Genomic DNA, 15,688 nt, shown 5'->3' with positions numbered 1-15,688 from the left:
ATATTTCTATAGTAGACACATAGTCAATCAACTTTGTACCCCAATGAGCTATAGCTATATTCATAGTATCTTCCATATTATCCATTTGAGCAATTGGAGGGTGCCCACAACATGAGTATGTCCAGAAGTCGGCACTGAGTCCATTATTGATTTCCAATCAAACATACTTAGATATTAGATTTCTCGAATCCATCATAAAATTCCAAATAGAAGACCCCTTTGGGGGATCTAAAATTGTCAGCACTCTAGATGGTTGAGTGTTGTCCAAATATTTAGCTTGCATAATCTGGTACCATTTGGAAACAGGATTAGTGTACATTTTCCAAATCGGTTTCCCTCCAAAAGCCTTGTTGCGATGCTTTAGATTAGGAAGACCAACTCCCCCTTAGGATTTTTGACATGACATATTTTCCAGAGAGGCTAAAGGGATTTTCCTTTCATTTGTCATATTACTATTCCATAGAAAATCTCTAACAAGTTTCTGCAATTGTTGAATGACAGATGAGGGAGCTTTGAGAACAGACATATAATAGTTCGGTATTGCTGTTAACACTAACTTAATAAGAAGAATTCTACCTGACAGTGAAAGCCACCTTACTTTCCAAGCTGAAATCCGTGCCTTGATTCTACCAATAACAACAGACCAATAAGAGGATTTGTTTGTTCCCATAAAAAAGGGGGTGCCAAGGTAAGAAGATGACAATTGATCCATTTCGAAGCCAAAAGTCTTGGATATTCTTGGTGAAAAGATTTAGGGTGTGTTGAAAATGAAAATCTTAGACTTGGTAGCATTAATTTTCTGGCCCAAAGCAGAAGAGTAGATTTCCAATATTTGCTTGATGAGCCTGGATTCTTTTAGGGAAGACTTACCAAATAACAATGTATCATCAACAAAAAGAGAGTGAGTTACTGCTATTGAAGTACCTGGAAGAGTGACACCAAGCCAAAGCCCTTTTGAAGATTGAAAATTGATGAATCTGCTAAAGGCATCTGCCATGAGAATGAAGAGAAAAGGTGATAAAGGGTCGCATTGTCTTATTCCTTGTGTACCCTGAAAAAACCCTGAGAGATGTTCATTTATTACAATAGAAAAATGTGCACCTGAGACACAAGTTTTGATCCATTTGCACCATTTGTCTGAGAAGCCAAATTTTGATAATACCTTAAAAAGAAAATCCCACTTAACCCAGTCGTATGATTTCATCATATCAAGTTTGACAACAAAATTTGCTTGTTGGTTTTCATGGATAGAGTGTAAAACCTCATGTTCTACTAGGGCTCCTTCCATAGTCTCCCTACCTGGGACAAAGCCCCCTTGTTCTTGCAAGATGATCTTAGGAATGAGATGATGCATTCTAAGGTAAATGGCCTTAGTTACGATCTTATAGATTGTGTTACAAGGTGAAATAGGTCTGAACTCTACGAATGTTGATGGAGAAGGTGTTTTTGGGATGAGAACAATATTTGTTGCATTAAAACTTTTTAGCATTGCTCCCCTTTTTCTGGATTCTTCCATTATCGCTAAGAGGTCAAAACCAATCACATCCCAACATTTTTGGCAAAAAAGGGCGGTGAACCCATCTGGTCCTGGTGCTTTATCCAGGGAAAGGGAGAATACCACTTTGTGGACTTCCTCTAGAGTGAAAGGGGCCAGTAGGACACTGTTATCCTAGTCGGAGATCAAAGGAGGGATAGATTGCAGTAGAAGCTCAACATTATCCTTCCAAGAAGGATCTAAATTATAAGGTGCCAGGGCTGATAGATTCTTGAAAAACTTTACTCCTTCATCTTGAATGTCTACTAAATTTTTAATCAATACCCCTGTGTCCGCATGCTTGATTGAGAATACAACATTTGATGCTTTTATTTGTTTTGTGGATGCATGAAAGAATTTTGTGTTCTTATCTCCCTGCTTCAGCTAGAGCTCTCTTGATTTCTGTCTCCAGTATTCTTCTTCTCTCTTACAAGCTTCTTCCCACTCTCTTTGAAGACCCATCTATGTAGAATGTAGGAGCTAATCCAGTCCCTTGGAAATTATATTTTGGTTAACTTCTTCTAGTTGTTATGCAATGATTTTTTTTTTAGCAAAAACATTCTTAAAGACCTTTCTATTCCACCCCTTAGCCTGAACCTTAATAAACTAAAGTTTCTTAAAAAATTGGAACATCTTTGTTCCTCTACATGCAGGGGCAGATACCCACCATTGTATTAATAAAGCCTGGAAGTGTGGATGTCTAAACCACATGTGCTCAAACTTGAAAGAAGAACCAAAGCATGGCATAGGGTTCTATTTTTGCCATTCAAGGACAATTTGCATTGGGAAATGGTCTGATTCTGAAATAGGAAGAATGTCTAAATAATAACTGACCTAATTAAGGCACCATTCCAAGGGAATCCACCTTTCATAATTGTTTTAGCATTTCTTGAAGTCTGGTGTTCTTGATATCATGAAATTTTATCTCAAGAGGTGTCATTGAATCTTTTCGTTGAGCTTGATGTCATATATTTCTCTCTCGAGATCTTGGATTTTTTGGGCCAAGGTAGCCATGGGCTTCTTACTTTTGTTAGAATTTTTAGAAGAGCTTCTGGTTTGAACAGACATTTACAACCGACGAGACCGAGAGCTAGATGTGTTGCAGAAGTCAAGATCAAATTGTAGCTAGTTGTTTGTTTAACGTAGTGATTGAGGGAAGTAAGTAAGATCTGGTCTGGTTTCAGGATCGATTTATCCTGTGTAAGACATTATCTAAGTTAACTTAAGTTTGATAAGATGTTGTTTGAACTAGCTGGAAGATGATCGACAAAATCCTGCAACACAACGACAAGGGTACACTATCAAGATTTTTTATGCCCAGAATTACGATGTCCAATTTTATGCTTGTTGTGGACTAATCTGAGCAATTTTGATTGTTTTGACTAACAAGATCAGGAATTTGTACAACACATTTTTCAGGTCCAGACGACAATTTAACAATTACCAGACGATAAAGATAGTATTTCGTATGAGTTGCTGCCTGATTTCGTACGACAGTTGGGCAGACTCCAGACGATAATATGTTGAATGTTATGTATTTTCGCACGATAGACTGTAAGAGACCAGACGACAATTTATCAGAATCATACGACACAGTTTGTAAAGCCAAACGACAAACTATTAGGATCAATGAAAGCTCGTACGACAATATCTATGTAGCAAGATGACAATTCAGCAAACTCGTACGACAAAAGACTGGACATAAATGAAATTTTGACAGATAGAGTTTTCACGACTGATGAGGGCTAGTTTTGGGTAAGGAATGATTTTTTGATAATTGACAGAGACCAGTTTTGGACACAGATAGAGTTTTGATCACTGAGTTGTTTGATATTGCTGATTTGTTTTCTCTAGTTTTAGTATTTCAGTTTTAGTTTCAGTTTCAGGGATGAAAACACATAAAACATGCAAGGTATATATAATGACTTCAATCGCAACACGTTAACCCTACGAAAGTTGGCTTAGAGAAGAAAACCTTTGCTTGTTGACTTAGGTACACGCCCAATAGCTAATTAGAATACAGTCGCTGAGTCTCATGCAATGGATTCTCAATGCCATATTAGCCGACTCCAAACGCTAATGGGGGCACGATATGGCAATTGTCTTGGGAGAGTTACTATCTCTCTTGCACAAAGATTATCTCCCTTTCGGAGGTGAACCAGGTAGCTTCTATCTTATGATTCTTAGTTAGGAAGTCCGTTCGAAATTACCCCTTGAAGTCATGCAAGCATGATTGAGGCCTATAGCCTGACAAGGTACCAAAACAAGTTATAGTCATGTAAACGTGATTGAGACCGCAAGGCCCCAAGAAATGCTCGATATGAGAGATCTTAAAGAGAAAACTCAAATAATCCCGTCCTCTGAGACTTTAATCACCAGAGGCCTATTTATTATAGTGAGTTGGAATGCTCAGGTCCAGTTGTACTCACTTGGGTCATTCTCACACGGTGATTACTTTTTCCCATTGTGACAGGCTCGCTAAAGGTGCACAAATCTCAAATTTTAGAAAAATCTTAAAGGGTCTAGATTTCTGATTGTCTGTAAAAGATAAGAGCATACTCTCCTACCTCTCCGATTTTTCTAAAAACACAAAAGACAGATTTGTTCTTTAACCAGATAGCAATTTAAGTGCCTAAAAAAAATACTAAATGAATACACAATGTTTAGTTGATTATTCTTAGGCAACCTGCAATAACAACACATTAGTAGTCATATTGTTTTTGATTCTTTGATAGGTGTATGTTTGATTGATAAATTCTTTGATAAACATTATGCAAGAAATTGGTTAGGCTGTGAAAATACTAGGCAGACAGAAGACAATTCAAGGTTAGCGTCAGTATCATCAAAATTTAATTCAAGAAAAACCCTGAAAAGTAATTTGTTTTTCAAAAAAATCCTAATCTAACTCCTCCAACCTGCAAGAAATTGTTAGAAACCTACAAGAAGAAAAAGTTAATGAAATATCAAATCTCTTGGTGGGCTTACACAAGGCTAATTTCAAATCCCGGTTACAAATTTTTCACTCCTAATGTTGAAATGCCTTGAAATTTGACTAAGTCTAAAATTTGGAAGATCCTCCAAAAACTAGATTTTGCACAATAATTCTTGAAGATCCGAAACCCCTCTCAAACATCCTAACAACATATATGGAATATAACTTAAAGTATAAATGTTATATTCCATATATATTGACCTTCCACAAGCCTAATTTCAAGCAAACTCCTTAAAAAAAAACTCTTTTTTTTTTTTTCATACGACAGAACAATAACTCGTACGAGTATTCTCACCTCACCATACGAGAATTCTCATCGAAGCGAACAAGTAAACACAGAAGAAAATGATAAAGAAGTTACTCATACGACTATTCCCATAGAGCCAAACGACAAAACACAAAATTAGATATCTAGAGCAGAAACTCGTACGAGTATTCTCTCTGAACCGCACGATAAAAGACAAGTCTTGGCATAATGTCGTACGATGAAGGATATATACTCGTACGATATTTCACAGAGGCTGTATGGATGAGACCTAAAAGATAAAGAAGTGATTTTGAGGCCGAAGGATTGAATTCCGAGCCCCACGGTGGGCGCCAAAAAAGTGTGTGTGAAAAGTGGACATGTATCTGTATCTAAAATGCACAACACTTCAATTAAGTCATTAGATGCATGGTTAGTAAATTAATAATCAATGAATAATAAACCATTACAAAGCAACCTATTGCCTTCTAGTAGATGCGAGTTTAGATTGCTCTCAGATTGCTAAGTTATCGAGTGACTAGACAACTGTTGGTGTAAATAAATATTCATTATGGATATTATTACACTTTACTTGAGTTAACTCAGGATAATGCATCTCTTCGTAGTTTGGATTTGAGACACTTAGGGAAGTGTGCACAAAGGGATAGAGCTTGTAGGAGAAATTCCACCTTTTGTGGTCTTGTTTTGTTGTTACACTCCACATTCGGTGGGTCATCCACCTCTTGTGGAATATTATATTATTTCTCCTACCTACCCTTGTTTCTCATTTAGCCACATGTCATGATTGTGTGCTCGTACATCCATATGGTCTTGCCTATATAAGCAGACCTATATTCATTGTATTGGTTAATCCAGTAGATCATTTGCATATTGATGAGAATATAGTTTTTTTCTTGTCATTCTATTGTCTCTCTTTTTATTCTTTTCATTGTGCCCTTGATCTTGGCAAAATCCTACATGGTATCAGAGCCTATAGGGGTTCATTGATTAGTCTTTTGGAGACATTTTGGAGGCTTCAATTTTTGGATTTGGGGATCTTCATTTTTGGGGGGTGTCGTACAACGATTTGGACATCACGGTTGAATCCGGGAGGCTGTTTCCATGAATTTCGACTATAAAGTCGACCTATTTTGGTGAGAATTTTTTTTTTTGGCCCATTTTGGCTATTATTGTATGGATTTCGAATTTTTTTTTGTAAAAAATTATTTTCCGAAAACAAAAAAATCAAAAAATTTTATTGGAAAAAAAAAATTCGAAAAAGAGAAAGAAAAAAAAAATCAAAAAAATATTATTTTTGGGGGGTCCACAGACCCCCCTGATCTCTTCATACCTTGCAGGTTGTGTGTGCAGGGTTGTCCCATCGCTGTCGTATCGGTGCTGCTCGCACAGATTCTGTACTCTGCCGACCCCACAGAAGACTGTCACCACTGCCGCTGTTGCAGTCCGTCGGTTTAAATAACCGACGACTCCCCCGCTCCTGACGAACTTCCGACGACAACTCCCCCGCTCCAGGCGACATCTATCGACACCGTCCATAGACCCGTGCTATACCTACCCCCCGGTGCCCAGACCTCCATGTCACTGCCCGTGCAGTTCGACATTCCCCGTGACTTCCACCCGGCAGTCCGCTCGCTGGCCAGGCCCTGCCGCTGGTAGACCTCCTGTCGGCCCTTTGACGGTCGCCAGCCCTCTGACTGACAACTCACTCCCCGCTGCCGACACCTCACCACCCCACCAACACCGGTAGTTATTTAAACTGGTGGACCCGTGCCGCCATGTGGCAGGAAACCACTGGCCCGCGGTCAACATCCGTACGACCTGACAGTCAACCTGCACAGTCAGCATATTTGCCATGTGTCATCAGTCCGTACGATACAAACATCGAATGAGAAAGGATGCAAATTTTTTTTGACAGGCAGATGGGCGTCAAATGTAAGCCCATGATTTGCTGACATCAACACCACATCAGCAGTATTTTGAAATTTTTTGACCCCCTCTTCATTGAGTTTTTCAGTTTTGTAGTTCAACTTTGAAAGGCCATATCTTGCTCATTTTTGCTCCTTTTTTGGTGCAATTTTTTTTGAAATGGGCTAAAATTTTGTGCTCTTCGCAATGGTGTGGTTATTTTCTAGTTTTGGTGCATAGGTTTTTTGGAATTTTTGGATTCTATCAGCTGTACTGTCCAATCTCCAATTCTGCAACTTCAAAGGCCTCGTTTGAGCTCATACGACCTCCTTTTCAGGTGCCCTTTTTTTTGAAAGTGCATGTTTTTTCATCTAATTTCATAATATATGATCATATTTCAAAGATTTTGAGTGGAAGTTGTACTTTCAGATATTGGTCTTATTTGGCCTATTAGGTACTTGTAAAGTGCTTGGATCTTAGTTTAGATCTCTTGCATTATTAGTTTGAGTCTCTTTTGGCCTTATTGAGGTAGTTGTAAAATTGAAATCAGAAGCCCACTTTGCCATTTTTTGCAAGTGGCCCATTGTATATGCACTAAGTATAAAGTGTCAAATCATCACTTTTGGGGGGGTTCTTTGATTGAGTGAATTTGGGGGGGTGTCTTGTGTGATTGTGCCTCTCTTTGTGCTCTTTCATTTTTGTTGCAATGAGTCCTCATGAATTTCCACCTTTAACTCCACATAATTATGCATCATGAAAAATTAAAGTATGGAGCAAATTAATGGAAAAGGGTCTCACGGATTACATAGATGGAACAATAGTAGCACCACCTGATCCTAAGGCTGATCCTAATGCTCAATTAGAATGGCTCACTAAGAATTGCATGGCTCTTGGAACTTTGCGCAAGTATGTATCAGATGACCTCATCTTTCATATTGAAAAGTGCACTACAATCAAAGATGCTTGGGATACGTTTCAGAAATTGTATGGTAAAGTTGACTAAATCAGAGGTTATAAGATTGACAATGAGCTCACCAACTTGGATCCCAAGAGTTTTGATACAATCCAAGATTATGTCACCAAAGCAAATGAGCTAAGAGCAAATCTTAAGGATTGTGGAATTGACAAAAAGGATGCTCAGCTGATATTCAACTTGTTGGACAAGCTTGCACCAGAATATGCAGCATTTGTGTCTAGCTTCCAAACTCATCATTTGACAGTGGGGAGTTCCTATGTTATGCCTTCATTTGATGCTTTCACAGAAATGTTGATATTGGAACAATCTAAGTTGTTGAACATGGGACTTCTCAAGTCTTCAAAGTCCAAGGCTTTGGTGGCTAATCAAGGGAATCAAGGAAGTCAAGGCAAAGATTCCAACAAAAAGAAGAAGCACTCTAAGTCTAAGCCACAACAGGAAAAAGGAAAATCATCCTCTCCATCTCAAGGCTATTTTTCATCCTCTTCCAAGAAGGGGACACCACCTAAGAAGGATAAACCAACTTGTGCATATTGCAAGAAGTATGGTCATGATGAGCATCGATGCCACACCAAGCAAGTTGATGAGTTGACAAATCTTCTCAAGAAAAACAACATCAACTTGCCATCCGCCTACATAAAGAAGGATTCAACTCCTTCCTCTTCCTCATAGTCTAAGGGAAAAGGGAAAGCATTTGTGGCTACTACAGGTTCTTCACCGCAGTGGATACTTGACTCAAGTGCCTCATATCACATGGGTTCTACAAAGGAGCAGTTTTCTTCATTGGAGCCATCTAAGGTACCTCACATTTACATAGGTGATGATACACAAGTAGAGGTTGAATGGAAAGGTTCAGTTGACATGGATGATGGAACATTTGAGAATGTTCTCTATGTTCCTAACTTGTCTACCAACCTTCTCTCTATCTACCAAATCACTCACTATGGGAATGGGAAAAAGGTTGAGTTTACACCAGATTCAGTTGTGGTAAAGGAACTTGATGATGATGCCTTGGTAGTAGTGGGACAAGTCAATGACAACTCAAGGCTTTATTCATTCTCCCACTTTGTGCCAAGTTCACCTTCTAGGGCCTTGCTTACTCATTCAAATTCTGAAAGTAAGCTATGGCATGAGCGGTTTGGTCACCTCAACTACCGCTATCTTAAGCAACTCAGCACTAAAGACATGTCACAGGTCTACCTCGAATCAGTTTTTCAGAGGGTGTATGTTTAGGTTGTTCCATGGGCAAGCATCTCGAAGAGAAGTTTGATAAGGGGAAAACTTGGAGAGCTTTGGAAGTTCTTCAACTTGTTCACAGCAATGTAGCAGGTCCATTTCCAGCACCTTCATTTAGCAAGGCCCGCTATGTCCTCACCTTCATTGATGACTACTCCCGTTTCACTTGGGTCTACTTTCTCATTCATAAGAGTGAAGTATTTGATAGATTTCAGGACTTCAAGACTCGTGTGGAGAAGCAATCCGGGAAAGTGGTCAAGATTCTTCATACAAATAATGGAAGGGAATATGTGAACAAGAGGCTTGAGGATTTTTGTACACTTGAGGGAATCGATCTTCAGCATTATGTTGCATACACTCCATAGCAGAACGGAGTTGCAGAACGCAAGAATAGAACTCTCAAAGAAATGGCTAGCTGTATGATACATGCACATTCTCTCGATCCTACCTTTTGGGTAGAGGCTATCAGTTGTGCCGCACACATCCAGAATCAGGTTCTTCACAAAGCCTTGCAAGGTATTAATCCTTTTGAGGCTTGGGCTAGTAGGAAACCGATTGTGAGACATTTCAGAGTCTTTGGGTGTCCAGCATGGGCTCGCATACCTCCGCAGAAACGTAAGGCATTGGAACCTCAGAGTCGGCCTTGCATATTTGTTGGATATCCTGAGGGTGTTAAGGCATATAGATTGATAGATCCTGAGACACATGAGGTGTTCATTGAGAGGAGTGTTCACTTTGAGGAAAGCTCTCCTAGCTTAGCCTCTCTACCTCCTCCACCTTCCTTCATTGTGGATAGTGATGCTAGTGATTCAGATGATGAGACTCCTTCAACTCCGACTCGCAGGGTTAAACCTCCATAGGGTCCACTTATAGCTGAGAAGCCTTGTTCTCCACCTCCACCTAGACCTCGTTGGGCTCGACAGACACTTGAGTCAGCAGGTTCTCTTGTTGGGGATCCTTCAGATACATGGAGAACTCGATCATAACATTAGGATCTACCACATGCATTCATTGCTACCGCTTCCGATCCACAGACATTTCGGGAAGCATCAAGGGTTCCTGAGTGGGACCAAGCTATGGAGGAAGATTATAGTTCCTTGATGAGGAACAACACATGGGATTTAGTCCATCTCCCTAAGGGGAGAAAGATGGTTCGATGTAAGTGGATCTATCAGACCAAGTTTGCAGTGGATGGTAGTGTGGATAAGTATAAGGCTTGGCTTGTTGCGAAAGGTTTCTCTCAGGTTGCTGGTGTTGACTATACTGAGACCTTTGCGCCCGTAGCCAAGATGAACTCCATTCGCTTGACACTTGCTATTGCTGCAGCTCATGGTTGGGTTGTACATCAGATGGATGTGAAGAGTTCTTTTCTTCATGGTGATCTTGATAAGGAGATTTATATGGAGCAGCCACAAGGTTTCATCCAGGATACTTCCTTGGTTTGCAGACTAAGGAAATCTCTCTATGGCCTTAAGCAGGCCCCCAGGGCTTGGTATGCCAAGATGGATTCCTTTCTTCTCTCAGCAGGGTTCACCAGGTGTCATTCCGATCCGAATGTCTACATTTTGCGACAGGATGACTCTCACTTGATACTTGTGCTCTATGTTGATGATTTGATAATTACAGGGAGTATCGCATCCATCATTAGTAGGGTCAAATCTGCTTTGCATGACAGATTTGCTATGACTGACTTGGGTCTTTTGCACTACTTTCTCGGGATCGAGATTACACAGTCACCTTTCGGGATTACACTATCGCAGCCCAAGTATGCTCTTGATCTACTTGCATGCTTTCATATGGCTGATTGTAAGCCTGCCCTAACTCCCTTTCTTTCAGGAGTCAAGCTTGAGGCTCAGTGTTCTTCTCCACCAGTTGATGCCACTTTGTATCATCAGCTTGTGGGTAGTCTCATCTACTTGACCCATACACGCCCTGATATTTTATTTGCCGTTGGCATGGTTTCCCGCTTCATGCAGGAACCACATGAGCTTCATTGGAAAGTTGCCAAACACATCCTTCATTACATCGAGGGTACACATCACTATGGGATTCACTATGTAGCAGACACAAGACTTCGCTTGGTTGGTTACACTGACTCCGATTGGGCTGGCGATCTTGATGATCGTAAGTCTACTTCCGATTACAGTTTTCACCTTGGTTCAAGCCCCATTTGTTGGCAGAGCAAGAAGCAACATGCTATTGCTCTCTCTTCGACTGAGGCTGAGTATCGAGGCGCTGTTAACGCAGCGACTGAGACCATTTGGCTCCAGCAGATTCTCACAAAGTTTGGATTCACCACTCCACGGTCAACAGTTCTACATTGCGACACTCAGAGTGCTATTGCAATCTCAAAGAACCCGGTCCAACACCAGTGGACCAAACACATCGAGATTCATATGCACTATATTCGAGAGCTGATTCAGGAGCAGGTCATTGATTTGCAGTATTGTCCTACAGCGGAGTAGGTTGCTGACATATTCACCAAACCTTTCACCGAGAGTAGGTTCCAGTAATTGCAAGCTCTCTTGGGGGTGCGAGATGTGTAATTAGGGGGGGTCAGCTGACTTCTCCTTCCTCTCTTATGGGGGGGGGACTTTTTCCTCTTTGAGGTTTTGTCCTTCTTCTTTGAGTGTCTTTTGTACATTCATCTCTCTTTTGGGGGGAGTTTTTTCCCACTGGGTTTTCTCCCTTTCTCCGTTTGTGAGAGATTGCTTTGCATAGTTTTGCTTGCATTTGCATATTGTACATGGGTACCTTTCATGGCCTAGTAGCCGGGACCCATCTTGCATTGTTGACTTGAGTCTTCATTCCCCTAAGTTGCACTCAAGGGGGGGTGTTGGTGTAAATAAATATTCATTATGGATATTATTACACTTAATTTAACTTAGGATAATGCATCTCTTCGTAGTTTGGATTTGAGACACTTAGGGAAGTGTGCACATAGGGATAGAGCTCGTAGGAGAAATTCCACCTTTTGTGGTCTTGTTTTGTTGTTACACTCCGCATTTGGTGGGTCATCCACCTCTTGTGGAATATTATATTATTTCTCCTACCTACCCCTAGTATTTCTTACCTACCCTTGTTTCTCGTTGAGCCACATGTCATGATTGTGTGCTCGTACATCCATATGGTCTTGCCTATATAAGCAGGCCTATATTCATTGTATTGGTTAATCCAGTTGATCATTTGCGTATTGATGAGAATACAGTTTTGTTCTTGTCATTTTATTGTCTCTCTTTTTATGCTTTTCATTATGCCCTTGATCTTGGCAAAATCCTACAACAACACCTAAACGAATGATTTTGATCTATGTGAGCATGGATTTAAGCTAGATGAATGCAAGATTTAAGCTAGCTGAATACAAGATTTGCAAGATTTAATCTAACATGATGAAATCTATGAATGAATATTTAAGCTAGATAAATTAATGAATATGAAATAACTAATATGCAATATCTCAATGCAAATTCTCAATGAACCTAGAGCAAAAATAACAATAATAACAATAATAACAATATATTCTCCAGGATCCTTGAATGAGAGATGAGGGCCTGAATTTATAGAAAATTCAGAAAGAAACCAATGGCTGAGATCAAATGATGATGAGTGATCAAGATTTTCCAAGAGGAAACACAATTCAGGTGAATTGATGTGATTGGTTGCTTTTCTCAGTTTTAAAGGAAATTGAACAAAAATTAAGATAAAATCAGAAAAAAAAAAAAAGAAGATTTATTCTCCATTTCACTCAATTTTGATATTTAAATGTTTTAATTGCTTTCTCTAGATTATTTATCAATTTTTAAATTTTTTTTCAAGATTATCTCTAATTGATTTATTTTCTCCTTTTTTTTTGTTTTTGTCAATTAATTCATTTTTTGATGATTTAATGGCAAATTGATTTATTTAATTAAATATTTTAGGATATTCAATAAAATAAATAGGACAATTGTTTAAAAATGATTTACTTGGAATGATCAATTATATATATATATATATATTTGATCGGTAAGAAGCCGAAGCCAAAAAAATTTATTAATCATTATTAAATTTTACAACACTCCACTCGTGCGGGCGCCGGTAGGAAAGAGTGGAGAATTAAATAAATATTTAATTAATATTGGTTGATTAATTTGCCATGTGACATTGATGATTTAAGAAATTAATTTTGTGCTCAAGATTAATTTTAATTGCCTTTGGTTAGGACCTTGGCGACGTTGTCGAGATTAGGGGCTCATGGTTTAGATGACCATTTTTAGGGTATTACACCATGATTTATATGGCATATGCATTTGTAGAATTCATGAGATATTTGTATTGGTAGTTGAGAGATATGCTCCTTGATCTAAAATGAATAATGTATACATAATGGTAGAAGATGTATTAGGCCATGATCGTAATACTTGTAAGAGAACGTAATGTAATAGTTATTGTTGTATCTTGGATATTGATCTTTAATGGAAGTAATAGAATTGGTTCTATGGATATGCATTTAGTGTTTTGCGAATGTTTACAATGATTAAGGAAATGGTTAGGCATGTGATAGATATTATTGGAATTGGAATGATGTTGTCAGGACATTGAATAAGAAAATGGGACTAGGAACATTTGGATTGGTGCTCTTAAAATGGATCTTAAGGGGTTAAATGGTATTTACATTATTAATGGAATTAATCATGATGGATAAACTAGTGAGGTATCTTATGTATGCATTAAATCATGGTAGTAATTATGATGTTATTCTTGTATGGATATAATATTGATGATGTTATAAGAAATGATGTTGGGATACCCTAGGGAAGAATAATTATAGAGTTGTGTTTATTTCTACTTGCGTATAGTGCTTTTGTGATTATGTTCATGATGAATACATGTATATATTGTTAATGGATGTTAAATGCACATGAGTATATAGTTGTATATGTTGTATTAGATGATGTTTTAGATTTTTTTTAATCTCTATTTGCATATTAGATAGTTATTTTCTCTAGCGTATTTTGGTGGGCATTACAAATTTACTTCAAATGAAGAAAATTTCTATAAATTTATCCAATTAACCCAACTTAACATATATTTCCTTTAATTTTAAAATATTTATCTGCTACTATTCAATATTGACTTGAAAGTTAAAAATGATTTCCAAATATGTAGCATTTTCTAAATATACATCATGTAACCTTGCATCATTTTTTGTTACGATAAAGAAAAATTCTATATATATGTTGCTCTATTCTATTTCCTATTTAACAACATACATTTACTTCAAATGAAGAAAATTTATATAAATTTATCTAATTAACTCACCTTAACATATATTGCCTTTAAGTTTAAAATATTTATCTTCTACTATTCAATATTGATTTAAAAGCTAAAAATAATTTCCATGCAGGTGAGCAAGATGTCATGTAATGCACATGCATGGGTGTCCAATTGGTTGACAAAGTACCACTACCACTTCCATTCAATGTCATCCTTCGTACAAAGGAATTAAGTGTTCGCTATTGGTTGAGAGAAAAAAATGATCAATAGAATCGACAAAAATGGACCAAAGAAAAGTCAAAGAAAATTTGATAATTATGTTTTATAGTTTAACTCCCTCTATGGTTTCAAGGTGAAAATGAGCTTAGATGTAAAATTTTATAAACTACAAATTGAGATTATAGATTTATGTGATTGGTCAATTTCTCAATACCATGAGCTTCAAGACCTTTACATTGTTGGATGTATTTGGAAGGTCAAGTTATTAGGCCAACACTGACAATAAAAAAACACAACCTATCTTAAAGGCTCAATATGAAGTTCATGAGATTTCTTAAAGGACAGTTAGAAGTTAGTTATCACACAAGGGCACTTGGAGAATGGTTGCTTGCTACTTTTAAGTTTCATCATTCAATCAAATTCACAATGCATCAGGTCATGACATCATTCAGGTTGTTATATGCACACTATGAGATACCTGCATTATATGTTGTGAAGTCCAACTTAACAATCAAAGTTCGGACTCTTCTTCGTGACATTGAAAATGAAGAGATATTACTAGCGCATAAATGGTTAACAAAGTAAAAATTTCCTACAAATTTTGAAAAACTATTTACACATTGTATCTATGACTAAATTCAATGCTTATAATAGATGTTGTTTAACAGTTATTACTACTATGTGAATGATTAATCAAGTGATTTTTTTTCCCTTTTTAAAATATCATTTTGATAAATGATTCCAAATTTTTAATTTGCATAATATTTTACATAGCCCTAAAAAGTATGATATTGCCTTTATCTCATTTTGATTATCAATAATTCAAATTTAACCAAAAATAAATTAAAAACATCATCTATCATTGAATTTATTTGCACCTCATACTTTATCATTGAATATATAAATATTACATATTTTCAAACTTGATATCTCTCCGCGTACTTGGATTTTTTAAAATATAGGTATGCTAGTTTTAATAATATTTATCTAATATTAATTATAATTGATCTTAATTAAATGACTACTAATAATTATGAAATTATATAATATAAACAATAAAGTGAAAATAGGTATTTTTTAATGACTAAATAAAAATTATTTAAATTTATGATTAAATATTTTAAAATTGTATTGTATATATTAAAATGATTAAAAAGAAAATTATGATATTCAAAAAAATCAATAAAAAATAGAATGATTAAAAAAAAAAACTTCAAAATTATATTTTTAAAAGATACATATGTGGGCTTTTTTTTAAATAAAAATATTTGTTGTGTAATGTTTGTAATGAAATAGTTTAATTAA

Source organism: Cryptomeria japonica, chromosome 1 (assembly GCF_030272615.1).
Source record: "Cryptomeria japonica chromosome 1, Sugi_1.0, whole genome shotgun sequence".
Lineage (NCBI taxonomy): Eukaryota > Viridiplantae > Streptophyta > Pinopsida > Cupressales > Cupressaceae > Cryptomeria > Cryptomeria japonica.
This window is presented reverse-complemented; position numbering follows the sequence as displayed.